The sequence below is a fragment of the Manis pentadactyla genome, chromosome 12, assembly GCF_030020395.1.
Source record: "Manis pentadactyla isolate mManPen7 chromosome 12, mManPen7.hap1, whole genome shotgun sequence".
Classification (NCBI taxonomy): domain Eukaryota; kingdom Metazoa; phylum Chordata; class Mammalia; order Pholidota; family Manidae; genus Manis; species Manis pentadactyla.
The window spans coordinates 26,072,941-26,088,125 of NC_080030.1; the positions used below are offsets into that span (position 1 = coordinate 26,072,941).

General features: G+C 42.1%; 1 pseudogene; it reads left to right on the forward strand.

The window, feature by feature from the left end:
- Nucleotides 1-9,524: 9,524 nt before the first annotated feature.
- On the forward strand, nucleotides 9,525-10,569 carry LOC118924323 (olfactory receptor 24-like; annotated as a pseudogene).
- The last annotated feature ends 4,616 nt before the right edge of the window (nucleotides 10,570-15,185 follow it).

Below are 15,185 nucleotides of genomic sequence, written 5' to 3' on the forward strand. Positions count from 1 at the left end.
GACATGGGCACTCTTGTCTCCTCCCAGTGTGCACTGAAAGTTATGTATTTATGCTTTCTCTGAAAAAAAAGCCTTTTTCTCCTGCTTTCTTACCTTGAGCATTTGCAAAGTTCATTCTTTGACTCTGTGAACAGGAAGCTAGTATCACCACTATACTCAGTTTTGTCTTACACCGTATTGGTATGGTTAGGTTATCTCACTTTTTTAAGTTGATTTTGAGATATATGAACTCAAGCTGAAGAAGTCTTCTGTTATTAAAAAAAAGAGGTATAATTCTTCTCTATGGACATGCTACCAAACTATTGGAAGTATAACACAATTTATCATTTTATAGGAAAGATTATTATCTAGTAATGCCATTTTCTCCACCCTTTTCTTCTCATGAGCATGTTGACAGTTGAGAACCCTTATTCTTCTGTGTGCATTTGACAATCAGCGAGGCAGGTTCTCTGAATAACCTGGCAGGGTGCTGCATCTGTTGATGTGGGGCTTTCATAAGATCCTACAGCTAATGCTATTTGACAGGAAACATTTGACAAATTAAACAATTTGTCTTTTCTTTTGACAATGTACTTCTGCCATTCAAATCTTTCCCATAGTCTGTAGCAGAACCTGTCACTTGATGTCACCAGGGTCACAACCCACAGACCTTCCTGACCTTCAGTCCCCCTTTGCTTCAGTGACATAGGCCTAACTTGATGAAGAGTTCTTCCCAGAGGTTGAACTCCATAAATCTCATGAGTAGAAGATTAGGTTATGAGTCATGCCACATTTCAAGTGCTGGAAGGGTTCATGGTTAATGCATGTTTGGGGGAGGTTCAGGGTAGGTAAAATTTCCCTCATGAAAAATTAAACATTAACCATTAATGTTTTTAATTCAATGGTGTTAGGTACCTTCCTGCTATTGCAACTCTGGTGCTCTTTTTCCCAAATCTTTTGCATCCCCCAATAGAAACTTTGTAACTACCAAGACAGTACTGCCAATTTCCCCTCCCTCCAAACTTAGTAATTTCTAAACAATTTTCTGTGTCTATGAATCTCTTTACCTTAAAAATAAAACAGCCATTTTTTTTACTAGCAAAATGGATTTATTTGGGAATAGCAGAGGATTGCAATTTGGGCCATGCAGGCAGGGAAAAACCATAGTCTAGTGCAATAAACAAAGGAGATGAGCCTTATTTTATGGAAAAGGAGAAGGAAGTTGAGAAGGGTTGTTTTGTGGCGAAGCAGGAGCACAGGGTGATGACAGTTGCTCATTGGGTGAATTGCTGGGCAAGTGGGTCTCTCAAAGGACATGCAATGTGCATCATTTCTCTGCTGGAGTCTGCAATTGATGGGGAGTGCTGCTGCTCAAATTCTAGCTTCCTGATTCTACCTTAATGAGGTTTGCTTTTATTCCTTTTGACATATAGTACAATATATACCTTCTGGTGTCAGGCTGACTTTGCTCAGCATAATGTTTCAAGGTTCATCTAGATTGTGCCATGCATCAGAATGCCATTCCTTCTCACGGCTGAATAATATTCCATTGTGTGGATGGTGCACACTTTACCTATTCATCAGCTGATGGACATGGGTTGTTTCCACATATTGGCAGCTGTGACTAACACTTCTTTCATTATTGATCCATGAATATCTCCTTGTCATTATTGATCCATGAATATCTCTTTGAGCCCCTAAGTTCTTTAGAGTGTACAGTTATACTCTAAAGTAGAATTGCTCAGTCATCTGATAATTCTGTTTAGCTTTCTGAGGAAACAACAGATTGTTTTCCATAGTGGCTGTAACATTTTCCCATTCCCACTGGCAATGCATTAGGGTTGCCAGGTATTACACAAAAGTTTAAATTTGTGATGAATTCCAATGTAGATAGTTTTCTGTTCATTGTTCATGTTTGCAGTGTAATATCTAAGTGTGCCAGTCACAGTTATTTAGACATTCATAGGGTTCTGAATGTATTTAGTGTATCCAAAACTATCACCTCTATCTAGTTGTCGTATATTTTCATCACCCCACACACAGGCATGCACACACACACATCCCACACCCATCACACACTGCCTTACAGATCCTGACTTGAAGTCACACAGCCTGGGCACTAAGACCTTATAAATACCCTGCCTTGATATCCCCTTTCTGGAACACTATTGAGATTCTGTCAAGATGGGCTTCTCCCTTGCTGCATTAGATCTAATAAACTTAGCATGCCTCTTCTAGAGCATTTTCCGGGTGGTGTTTTGAAGAATCAACAGCTGACAGCACCTTTAAGACAATTGGTTCCATGGTCCTTTAAAAGTCCAGGTGGGGTACAGTGACACCTGTGAGATGGCACTGTGGAAGGGTCTAGCACTTATTTCCTCCCAGAAACATCAATTGAAACAATTATCCAGGCAGGACAATAACTTCCCAAGAGCTCGTGAGTCCAGCTGAGGGATTGTAGCACTGAGCAAAACACAGAAGTAAGAAAGGATGCATAGAAGTAAGACAGGTTTGCATCACCTCTGCCACCCCTCCTGAGGCCAGGCTGCCTGAACAGACTCCCTCCTGGTGACAGAGGGAGAAGGGAGTGAACCACCAGCCTCACTATTGGGGCTGGCACAGATGCCCACCATTGTCAGGCTGGTTCTCCTTGCCCCAGGCCCCAGCCACCCCAGCACCAGGGGGACTCCAACAGCCCCAGGCTCCAGACAGGCTCCCCCATCCAAAATGACTGACCTCAGACCGTGTTCCTGGCTCACCTCAGGGCCAGGCAAGCTCCCCTTTTGCCAGGTCTGCCCCAGCACTTGGCTGAATGCCCTGACCCCAGACTCCGGGCCTGTCCCAGCCCCCACCCATCCCTGTGGTCCTATAATCCAGACCGGCTCCCCCAGACACAGGCTGCCAGCACACTGTGGCACTGGGCCATCTCCTGTGGTCCTGGCTGCCATGGCCCAGGCATGCCCCCAGCCCACCCTGTCCTCTGGTTGAACCCCATTGCTCCAGACCCAGGTGGAGTCTCAAGCACACAGGCTGTGACTCTCTTCAGTGTTGAACTGGCCCCTACACCCAGGCCAAGTGCCACACACCCAAACCCCAGGCCCACCATCCAGTAATGGTCCCCAGTGCCAGGATCCAGGCCAACCCATAAACGCTCAGGGGCCAGGCCCACACCATGAATCCAGGCTGGTCCCCATGTATCTATACCCCAGTCCTGCCCACCTGCTGACTCAGGGCACAGCATAAATGTGCCAAAAGATGCCAGTTCTGTTGGTCAAACATGGTGGAATATTGACAGTTTCATAGGACTCAACCTAGTACTATGTCTTTAATTATAGGTTTTTAAATTAAGGGATTTTAAAAACTGAAACTTAATGTATCAGTCAGTTCCATGGGTGTTTATTGAGTGGACACATGATCCAATTATCTTGCAATGAACCCATAAAACTGAATTTCAACAAATGCAAATGTAGAGACTCCCATGATGCAACCCTGGGTCCTGCACAGCCAGGGTGTGTGCGCATTGGGAGAGATTCTACTTGCTGCCTTAGCAGAACCAGGAGGAAACCATGGTGTCTCTATAGAGAATTGCCCCCTTGAGGGGAAGGCAATTGGAAGCAGTCTTGTTTCTTGGTGTTATATCACTGGGTAAATGTAGGGAGATGTTTCTTGGTTCCTAAAGTGGTGAGGAAGACTGGCTTCAAGGAAGAATGGAAACCTCCTCTGTGACCAGCCCTGGATCTTGGAGAGACAGAGTTTAGGAGACCAGGGGAGCTTATTCCCCAAGGACAGGAAAGTTGGTAAATATACAACTTGTCCCAAGGTGCCTCCTGAAGACCTAGAATAGTCAATTTGGACTTCCTGCTGCCGTGTCCCAGTCCCCATAGGAAACTGAAATATTCTGGGAATGGAGGCAAAATTGGACATTTTGTCTAACAAGGAGCCTTGGGAATTGATTTCTCATGGGCCCAGAAACTGTAAATATTCCCTCTGTTCCTACCATTAATCTTCCAGCCCGGCTTTTCTACTTTGTACCAGGGGTATGTCTACCTGTGCCTCTATGAGGCATCCTTCTGCCTCCCAGATCTAAAGCCACCACCTCGGTCCCCTCCTGGAGGCAGAGTCAGCATCTTATTGTCCCTCACCAGGGAGGGCACTGAACCAAGTTTGACTCATGCCTCTGTGCTGATGTCAAGGAGAGGAAAGATAGCCCAGTAAGTGGACTTGGAGGACCAAGGAGAGAAAGGAGAAAGAGAGGGAGAGAGAGAGAGAGAGAGTAAGGGAGTAGGGGAGTAGTGGAGGCTGGGCTCCACAAGCAGTAATATCTGTGGTGCAAAAGCTGGTGAAATTGGCAGAGGCCATGCTAACCATTAGTTTTTTCTTCAGTGGTGAAATCTGCCATGTGTGTTGGCTGAGCAAATCTCCAGGAACTGGGATCACCTGCCTGCTCTGTGGCTGCTACTGTATGGCTTTTCTTCCTTTTTTTCAACTGTCTCTGTACTTTTCAGCTTTTCCAGTTTGGGTGGGATAAGATGTAAGTGAGTCCTGTGTGGGGAACCCCAAAAGGCTGGAGAACCTGGTTACTCACCTCACTCTTCATTTCCTGGTTAAGGGAACTCTTTCTGGTTGGAAAGGTCTGGCGTGGTGCTGAGCAATGCCGACTTGAGGAATGGGTTGATGTTCGCCAAATGGACCTGTTGCTACAATTTCTTAGGTGGTCTCTAGAGCACTCACAGGCCTGTTTTTGTTCAAAGATAGCTCTTTAACAGTTGATCTTTGTCAGGGAACAGAGGGACAGAGGGACCCTTATGTTGCCACTTTGATGTCTCACACTTCCTGGCTGCTTTTAATCAATATTGGATGGTTTAAAAATATCCTGTAGTTATAATGAAAAATAAACCTGACTATAAAAGTTCTCAGTGAGTCTTCCTAGAAAATCTTTGAACCTCAGGGGATTCCCCAAACCTTCAGCTGTCAGACGTGTGGATGATCTAGTGGACTGTGTTTGCTTTAATTACATAGTGCACCAACTCTCTACAGTTTGCATCCATGGGATTCACTAGCATGATTTGAACTCAATGGAAAAACATCTGCTCATCCTTCCACATTGATTCTTGGATGGCTTCAGTGTCACCCTATGCATGGCACTGCAGCTCTGTTGTGATCAGTCCCTGGAGGTTGAAGTTATTCATAAAATTTAGATGTGATGGATCCAAACTCTGGGAACCAAATCACAGAATGCATTCAGAAATGTAAACTAGAGGAAACAAGCTTAGTTTCCATGCACTCAATTCTTTATTGCTTTCTTTAATAGCTCAAATGGAGGTGGAGGAAAATATCATAGCAAATCCTGACACCAGTCCAAGTCTGGATTTGGGGCAAAGGAAGTTCACACACTAGGTGAATTGCTTACCACATGGGCCCTGATAGGAACAGATACTTACTCTGGACTGGGCTTTACATCCTGGGTGGCAGATAAAGATGTTCAAATTACTGGAAAAGTACTGAAGCAGAAGATAGTGTACTGATTTGGACCACTGAATCACATCAGACAAAGAAGCACATTTTCAGCCTCAGGATAATAGTGTGGTACAGAATCAGAGATAGCATTTGAAACAGTTGTCTAAAACAAATGGGGCACATGAAGGTATGAAGTGCAGGCTTACACACCTTCCCAAAGATGATCTCACTCCATCCTGAGGGGTCTGAGGGATACCTCCTCCAGAATGGTTGCTCCACCTTTCCTAGAAATCAAGAGAAGTGAGTTTGGAGGAGGACGGTGTATGACTATGTGATTCTCCCTCACATCATCCTGCCTTAATTTTTTCCTTTCTGAAGCAGTGGGTGCCAGGTTCAGACATGACCCCTAATCAAGAGACTGTAAAAACACTTTTATTTACTTTTTAAAATATTTTAATGGATCATAGTTGGCATTTTATATTCTATTAGTTTCAGATGTACAACAGAGTGACTTGACATTTATATACATATGAAATGCTCACCACAATAAGCATAGTTGTCATCTGTCACCATGCAGAGTTATTTCAACATTATTGACTATATTGCCTGTGCTGTACCTTTCATCCCCATGACATTTATTTTATAACTGGCATATTATACCTCTCAATCCCCATCACCAACTTGCCAGGCCTCCTCCACCTGGCAATTACCAGTTTGTTCTCTGTATTTATGAGTCTGTTTCTGTTTTTTTTTCCTGTGTGTTTGTTTGTTTTAGATTCCACATCTAAGTGAAATTATATGGGTATATATATGGTAGTTCTCTTTGTCTAGCCTATTTCACTGAACATAACGCCATCTAAGTCCACCCACATCGTCACAAATGGCAAGATTTCCTTCTTTTTATGGCTGAGTAATATTCCATTGTGCATATGCATCACATCTTCTTTCTCTGTTCATCTAGAGATAGACAGTTAGGTTACCTCTATGTCTTGGCTCTTGTAAATAATGCTACAATTACCAAAGGGGTTGTAGATATCTTTTCTAGATAACATTTTCATTAAGAAACTGTAAGTATACTTTGAAATCTTTATGGCAGAATTCCTAAGAGCATGATAATTTAGAATTTTGCCTTCAACCAGATTTCAAAATTTTGGGTACACCAGAAGTTTGGGTGTGCACTTCAGCAAAATCAGGATTTACCACTAATGCAGCTATTTCACCTAGTAGTCAGTATAGCTGCTGCTTCTCTGCTTATGTAATTTTGGCCTCTATAAATGGTAGCAGGCAGAGGGAAGGCACTTGGTTGGCTATGATTTCTGCCTACCCTCCAGACCAGCACAGTGGCAGAACAAAGGTCTGAACGATAGGCAAAACAAAATGATAAATGGATAAAAAGAGGAACACAGGCATACTTATTTCAGCATGCTTTATTTTATTGCACTGGGCAGATATTTCATTTTTTTACATATTGAAGATTGATGACCCCTTTGCCTCAAGAAAGTTCATTGGTGCTGTATTTCCAACAACATTTGCTCACCTCATGTCTCTGTATCAAAGTTTAATACCTCTCACAGTATTTCAAGCATTATCATTACTATTGCGTTTGTGGGGGGATCAGTGGTCAGTGATGACCATTCCCTGAAAGCTCACATGATAGTTAGCATTTTTTAGGAACAGAGTATTTTTTTTAAATTTTATTTTGGTATCATTAATCTACAATTACATGAAGGAAATTATGTTTACTAGGCTCCCCCCTTCACCAAGTCCCCCCCCCCCATCCCTGTTCACAGTCACTGTCCATCAACATAGTAAGATGCTGTAAAATCACTACTTGTCTTCAGGAACAGAGTATTTTTTAAAATTAAGACGTGTACATCATTTTTTAGATGTTATGCTTTTGCATGTTTAGTAGACCACAGTATAGCCTAAACATGACTTCTATGTGTCTTGGGAAACCAAAACATTCATTTGACTTGTCTGATTGATATATTTGCTTTATTCTGCTTGTCTGGAACCAAAGCTGTGATATGTCCATGGTGTGCCTGTAGTAATTAAGGGCAAATGAATAAATAAATAGATTAGGCAGTGAGGGAAATACAGTATTACACTGGTGGCTTGGGACAGGCCCTGCATGAAGGCTGATATTGTCTCTTAACTCAATTATACCAGATGTCTGAAAGAAAACAGTCCTGCTTTTGGAACTAAACCCAGTCAAATGGAAGCCTGCAACTCTGACTGCCGTGGTCTGGGTGACACTTTGGTCATACGCTATGATCGTGGGCTAGATTAATTGCTCATGACAAAGTGGAACTCTAGTAAGGTTCCCATTGTCTTTGAGTTTTATTTTTTAGGTTGCGTCTATTGCCATTCTACAAAACTGTATCAGGAAATTGTGGTAAAGCCTCTTTGCTGTGTAATAGTAGTGGAAAATGACTGACCTGAGTAAGAGCTGAATTTTACAAAACATTCATTACTTCCTAAGCTCAATTATTTTGTATGAGTTTCTAGTGTAATATATAAATAAACGTAGATCAAAGGAGAAAAATATGAAAATGGATGTGACAACTTTATAGGATGGATTAATCATTTATTTAAATTTATCCATATTCTATATTGGCAGCACCAAATGTTAGGCATATGAATCTTTTTGCTGTAAGAGTCTTAGATAAGGATGTGGGTGAGGGATTGCCTGTGTGATAAAGAATTTATCCTCACTCTAAAAGCTTCTGGGAGGTAATCTCTGAGTTCCAGGAATGTCATGCTTGGTAAGAAGGTCTTGGTTTGCATGGAGATCCTGGGTCATACACTGTGTGACCTGGGGTAGGGATTGGATATACCAGATAGTCTTAGGGAGGAAATGGCCCCAACAGGAAGTCATAATGTGATTTTGGGGGAGGATTTGAGTCATGCCTTATTGGCTGACATGAGTCATGTGGGCAATCAATCATGCCTATTGATGGAGCCTTAGTAAAAATTCTGAGGCTCATGAAAACTCTCCTGATTGGCAATATTCTGAGTGCATTGAAAGTAAAGCAGTCTATGAGGCCTGGGAGGAGCAAAAATAAAGATTCTATATTGGGTTGCTTTTTGAACTCTGCCTTGTGTGAGTCCTCTATTGGATGATTTTAATCTGTACGCTTTAGCTGCAATGAATGAAACCATGAGTATGAGAGTTGTATGTCTCTCTAATAATCATCAAATTGTGAGTTGTTAAGGGAACCTCTTAAACATGCAGTTCGTGTCCCATTGGAGGCATCTTTTGGAATATACTCCTTCCAACTTAATTGTAGGCCAACTGCCACATCCTGGTTCTCAGCATTTGGTGATTCTCATGTATAAGTATTCACACAGTGATCAATTTTAAGTTACCATGTGTACAATTAATTAAACTTCAAGTATCAGTTCTTGTGAATTAGTGTGAATCAACTTCCACATACCTTCCTTGTTCCAAGTGGTTTGATAGAAATCTGTTTATTTCTAGCATACCCATAGTACCAACCTTCAAGTTTATTTTATATCCATTATTTTAGTCATTACATGTAATCTTTTATCATTGATGCTTGATGTAAAATGTGTAAAATATCCAATATTTCAATTCTGAAAATGAATATAAGAAACTTATAGAACTTTTATTATAATTACCTCTCTTATACTATCTGTGGTTGCCTAGTATTTTAATTCACCCTGTGCATATACATTTTACAATGATTATGTTTTACAGACTCAGTAGTTTGTCTAAAATTATCCTACCAATATACCAATTTCATGATTCATCAAGGCTTCTTGGACATCACTTACTCTGGATTCAGTTTATTTTAGCCCGAAGCACATCCTTTAGTGGTTCTTTCAGCAAAGATCCATGCATGCTATCTTCTCATAGTCTTTATCTGAAATGGAAATATTTGGTCAAGGTCCCCTGAAGTAAGTCTTGAAACCTGTACTTTATTAAGAGCTCAAGGTCCAAAACATATATAACCTAGTGTTGCAAAGAGCACAGGTAGGAAATTCGGTAAGAACACATCTAATTTTCCATAATAATGTTCATAGCATTCATGTACCTTCCCTTTTTCAATACTTCCAGGGGAATCATGCCAGTGGAAGCAAGGAACCACACAAGTCCATCAGGATTCATCCTCATGGGGCTTTCTGATGATGCAGAGCAAGAGTATCTCCTCTTTTCTCTGTTCCTCTGCATGTATGTGGTCATGGCCATGGGGAACCTGTCCATCATGCTGGCCATCAGCTCAGATGCCCACCTCCACACCCCCATGTACTTCTTCTTAGCCAATCTCTCCTTGGTTGACTTTGGCCTGGACACCAATACTGTTCCCAAGATGCTGGTGAATATCCAGACCAAGAGCAAGTCCATCTCCTATGCCTGCTGCCTGACCCAAATGTTCTTCTTCCATTTCTTTGGCATTGTTGACAGTGTCTTAATAGCTGTGATGGCTTATGACAGGTTCGTGGCTATATGCCACCCCTTACACTGCACCACTGTCATGAGCCCCCGCCTCTGTACCCTGCTGGCCAGTACCCCGTGGTGTTTTCCTGCTTCATCTCCCTCACTCACATCCTCCTGATGACACGCCTGGTTTTCTGCGGCAACAATGAATTGACTCATTACTTCTGTGACCTCACCCCACTTCTCAGGCTTTCTTGCACTGACACCTCAGTGATAAGATGTTTGTGCTCATCGTGGCTGGGCTGGTGATTGCCACACCTTTCCTCTGCATCCTGGCTTCTTATGCCCACATCATCATGACCATTCTGCAGGTCCCCTCTGCAGGTGGCAGGCAGAAAGCCTTTTCCACCTGCAGTTCTCACCTCTCTGTGGTCGCCCTCTTATATGGGACCACCATTGGGATCTATCTGTGTCCTTCATCTGTACACACAGCCACGAAAGAGAAAGCCTCTGCTGTGATGTACACTGCAGTCACTCTCATGCTGAACCCCTTCATCTAAAGCCTGAGGAGCAGGGACCTGAAAAGGGCCCTGAAGAATCTCATCAACAAAAAATCACCTCATCTTCCTGACTGCAAGGACACCTGGGAACTTCCCAGGGAGTATCATCACAGCATCGAGGGTCTTGGACAAAAGTGTGAAATAGCATGGTTTGGAAGAGTTGAATTTTGAGTTGCAGAAGTTTAAAATGAAACCTCAAGGTGATCTTGTAACTATTTTCTCAATTACCAGGACCAGTAAGGGTATGCCTCAAGGTGTCTTCCCAGAAATATCAGTCTTGTCTTACCAGATTGGATTTATACTTGTTCTCAATCCATTTAGCACTCAACAAATATTTGTTGAGTACTTATTCTGGGCTTGGTGTTCCATGCTGGTCATAAAGTGGTGATCAGGAGAGACAAGACACCTACAGCTTGGAGTTTATTGTTGGGTGTGGGAGAAGATACTGGTCACTTAATTATAATAGAATGGAATGTGAACTTGGCAGGAAGGATAGGATACAATAGGAGCACCCAAAAGTTTGTAAGGGAGAATCAGAGAAGGCTTTTCTGGGAGAGGTGATTCTAAACCAGAAAGGTTTTAATGATGTTTTCCAGGCAGATATGAAGAGAATGGATGTCACATAAAGAAAACAGTATGTGTAAAGGTGAGAGAGCAGGACATAGAGAGAGAGAAGGATGTATTCATGAAGTCAAAGATCAATTTATGGTGATAACTCAGGGATGCCAGGTCGAGAAAAGCATTAGGACCCTCCTGAGAGTGTGGACTTTCTCCTGAGAAGCAGGCACTTAGTTTGACTTCATGGGACCAATGTCAGGGAGCATGTGGATGAGATGCATGGCCCCACCCTCACCTCAATCCTGTCATCTCAGGGAGAGAGCAAGATGGTATGTGCTAGATCAAAATCATACAAGGTGAAGGAGAAAGACTTTCAGACCATGCATGGATCAAATGCAGAACCACCACCTGATGGCACCAACTTCACAGCCAAAGATGAAATTACCCATTAAATGAATCCTGACTCTAACCAGCAGAAAGTGGAGACAAGTCTCAGTCACTATCTGTGTCTGTAGGATGCATATCGGTAGTTGCACTGCTTATAACGGGAATGAGAGCTATTTGTTGGGTGTTTTTATTATGCAATTTTTCCACATTTCTTTACACTAGCTCATTTCATCATTTGAACATCTGTATGAAGGCAATACATTTCATTTATGGCTACTGTGGAGTAATCCTAATCTTCTTATGGAGACAAAACAAAAAAAGGAAGGAGCAGTGGCTTCTCATGGGCCATAAATTTTTAAAATATATTCTTTATGGAAGTATAGTTGATATGCAATATTATAATGGCTTCAAGTGTACAACATAGGGATTCAGCAGTTACACACATTGTTAAATCTTCATCCAAACTAGTGTAGTTATTATCTGTCACCATAAAAAGATGTTACAGAACCACTGACTATATTCTCTATGCTGAATCTTAATCGCCATGACTGATGTATACTGTGATTGAGATTTTGTGCCTCATAAATTTCCAAATGGTGCTAAGAGCTGACATCATCTGAAGCAGAAGGGCTTTGAATAATCAAACATAAAATCTGCTCATGTTACTTTCTTTCCAGGAGAATTAAATTCAACTTGTTCTCAATTGATCAAAGAGACCTCCAGACATGGCCCTGTTATAGACTGGAAAGATAATGCTTTCTGCTGGGTAGCCTTGTGAATAAAACTCAGAATTGAAGAATATTGGAGTTTGCCATGGGGAGCAAGCCCATGAGGCTGGTCAGAGCACTTTTGGAAACAGCCAAAAATCTGGTGGAAGCTGAGCCATGACTTTCTTCCCTCCTAAGTTTTCTATATTCTCCTGCCATATGTGTGTGGGTAGAGTTGACCCTTGAACAACACAGGGATTAGGGGTATCAATAGCTCTGCACTGTTGAAAATCTGGGTATAATTTTTGACACCCCGCAAAACTTATATACTAATAGCCTGGTGTTGACAGGATGCCTTATTGATGACACAAACAAGTAATTCACACATATTTTGTATATTCTACATACTATACAACATATTATTACAATACAGAAAGACAGAAAATGCTTTTTCTAATTGTCACAAATCTCCAAAATTTTTCCAATATATTTATTGAAAAAATATCTGCATATAATTGGACTTGAGCAGTTCAAATCCTTGTTGTTCAATGGTTACAATGCTGGTTGGGATGGCTGGAGAGCTGGGGAGGATTATTAGAACTTTGGGGCTCATAGAATCTTGTGAAAACCTATTTCTCTGTATCCAGATGGAGCTGAGGCACTAATTTAGCTCCCTCCACCCACTATGCAATAAAGGATGCTGCACACCAATAAAAATCTAAAATTCTGTCAGCCAAACTACCTCTGTCATGTTTTGTGTTAAGTCAAGGCCAGGACTCCAGGAGAGATCTGTCCTGGTCACCCTTACAACTTTCAACATTTGTTGCCATCAACATATGTTTTCTCCATTCATTCAGCAAATACTTACCAAATGCCTACTCTATGCACTGGCAATAAAGCAGTAAGCCAGTGACTACAAAGGTTTAGTGCAACGGGGTTTTTCAGTGACAGGTAGAACTGTTCTGTATCTTAATATCAGAATAATGATTTTAACGGTGTAGAAATTCAAATGGTGCTCTACCTTCCTGATCTCACAAATCTATGTATGGGATTAAATTCCCAAGAACTATACATGAGGAAAAAAAGTATTTTTGTCAATATTAATTGAAAAATAAAATTAAACAATAGAATACAAAGCAACCATACCCAGTCCAACAGGAAATAGAAGTTAACAGAAGTAATGCATGTGTCAGATAATGACCAAAGTGAGAAGAAATTCAAAGGCAGAAGAGAGGGTATGGCAGAGACAGGTAGAGAGTATTTTAATCTGGGTATTTCTGAGGGCAACCAGTCTGTTAAGATGACTTCTGACACCTGAATGTATTTCTATAACAGAGGAGGGAACGGTTTGCCAGAAAAAGGGAATTACATAGTCAAAGTCAAGAAATAGCATTTAAATGAGTTGTCTGTGGGATTTTTTTTTTAAGATTTGTTCCCTTCTCAAATTTGGTATAAAATCCTGCAAGTGTTATAAACCTAACATATGTCTTGGCTTAAGACACCAACAGTATTATCTCACAGATTCTGTAGGTCAGGAAACTGGGAGTCACTAAGCTGAGTGACTTGTTCTGACTCTCAATGCAATCAAGGTGTCAGCAGAGATGTGGCCACACATGGCCAAGTGGGACTTGGGATCACTCCCAAGTCACTGTGAGTAGGTATCAGTTTTTTGCTGATCGAAAACAGCAGGGACTGGACATAGGGACCTCCCCATAGGACAGAGAGAGGCAGAGAAACAGAGAGGCAGAAAGACATACACAGAGAGAAAGCAAGTCAACAAGTCCAGCCCACAGTTGAGAAGGAGGCATTCGGCTGGAGGAAATATCCGGGGGCAGGTCTTTGGGAACTTAGACATCTTAGAGTCTGCCTGACCCACCAGCGTTCTCCTGGCTGCCCTCCTTTCAGGAGGACTGCCTGCTGTGTCATGGAGGTGGAGGGCTCACTCAGAGCTGGACTTTGCACTGGTCTGGATGCTCGGAATTCATGCAGTTCCAAATTGAGACACAGAGGGGCAGCAGAAGCACGCAGCTAGGATGTCTCATGCCCTTCAAGTCCCTTGAGCAGAAATCCAGAGACCATCTGTGTATCTGGTACAGACCTAGCTAATCATGGCTCCTTACCCCATTCCCACAGGGAAGCCACAAGCTCAGTTTACCAAGGGCTTCCCAAGTTTGGCACATTAGAAGGTGGCCTGAAAGTGTCCCAGATTTCCCATTCTTCCCACCCCTAGTGTTAGGCAGGAAAATATGTATGAGCGGGGTGGAAAGAGATAAAGGCCAGAAACCTAAATTAATCAATTAAAGCTCAAAACGCCAAGAGCAACTTGGCCTGGAATGTTTGAATATTTCCCAGATAAAGGAAGGTAACTCAGCATAGCCATGTCTTTCTTGTGTTAATCATGCAGGCCCACTTACTTTCTTTACCTTTACATATATGCTGATTTTTTATCCTTCCAGCCCTAGTTAAGTACTTTGTAATCTAGGCAACTAATTTAGCATGCAGACCCAGCCATAAACAACATAGTGAAAGGCAGGAATGATGCCATTTTAAAGATTGTATTTTAATACCCAGAAAGTTAAAATTTAAGATTCTTAACTTACTCTTTAGCAAAAGCAATAACTCAGCCTGCCTTGGGGGCTGTGCAGGTAGCCTGTTTGATCTGCTCCCAAACCTAGATTCCAGTATCCCAGGGAGAAATCAGAGCAGGAACTCCCTTGTGTTAAGTTAATTCTAAGTACCCAAAGACCACTTAACAAGTATGCACACCCAGCTCTTAGTCACATTTCTAAAGAATCCTTAAAAGGGGGAACACCCAGCCTTTCAGGGTGCTCCTCTCTCTGGGGACACACACACTTTCTAAGTGGGTAAACTTTTAATCTTAAACTTTTTCTCTTCAAAACTTTCAGGGTGCCTCTCCTTGCTGAGGTTGACTGCTGCACTTCTTCTCTCTTTAAGTTACTTTAAATGAAACTTCAACTCTGCTTCACTACTGTGTCTCTGCTCTTCAATTCTTTGTCATGGTGGGGACAAGGACTAAGGGAAATACACACTGCTCCCCAACACTAAGACTCCCTGACTCTTTACACCCTCTTCCCACCCACCTGGACAGGGCCACCTGGGCTCCAAATGCAGGAG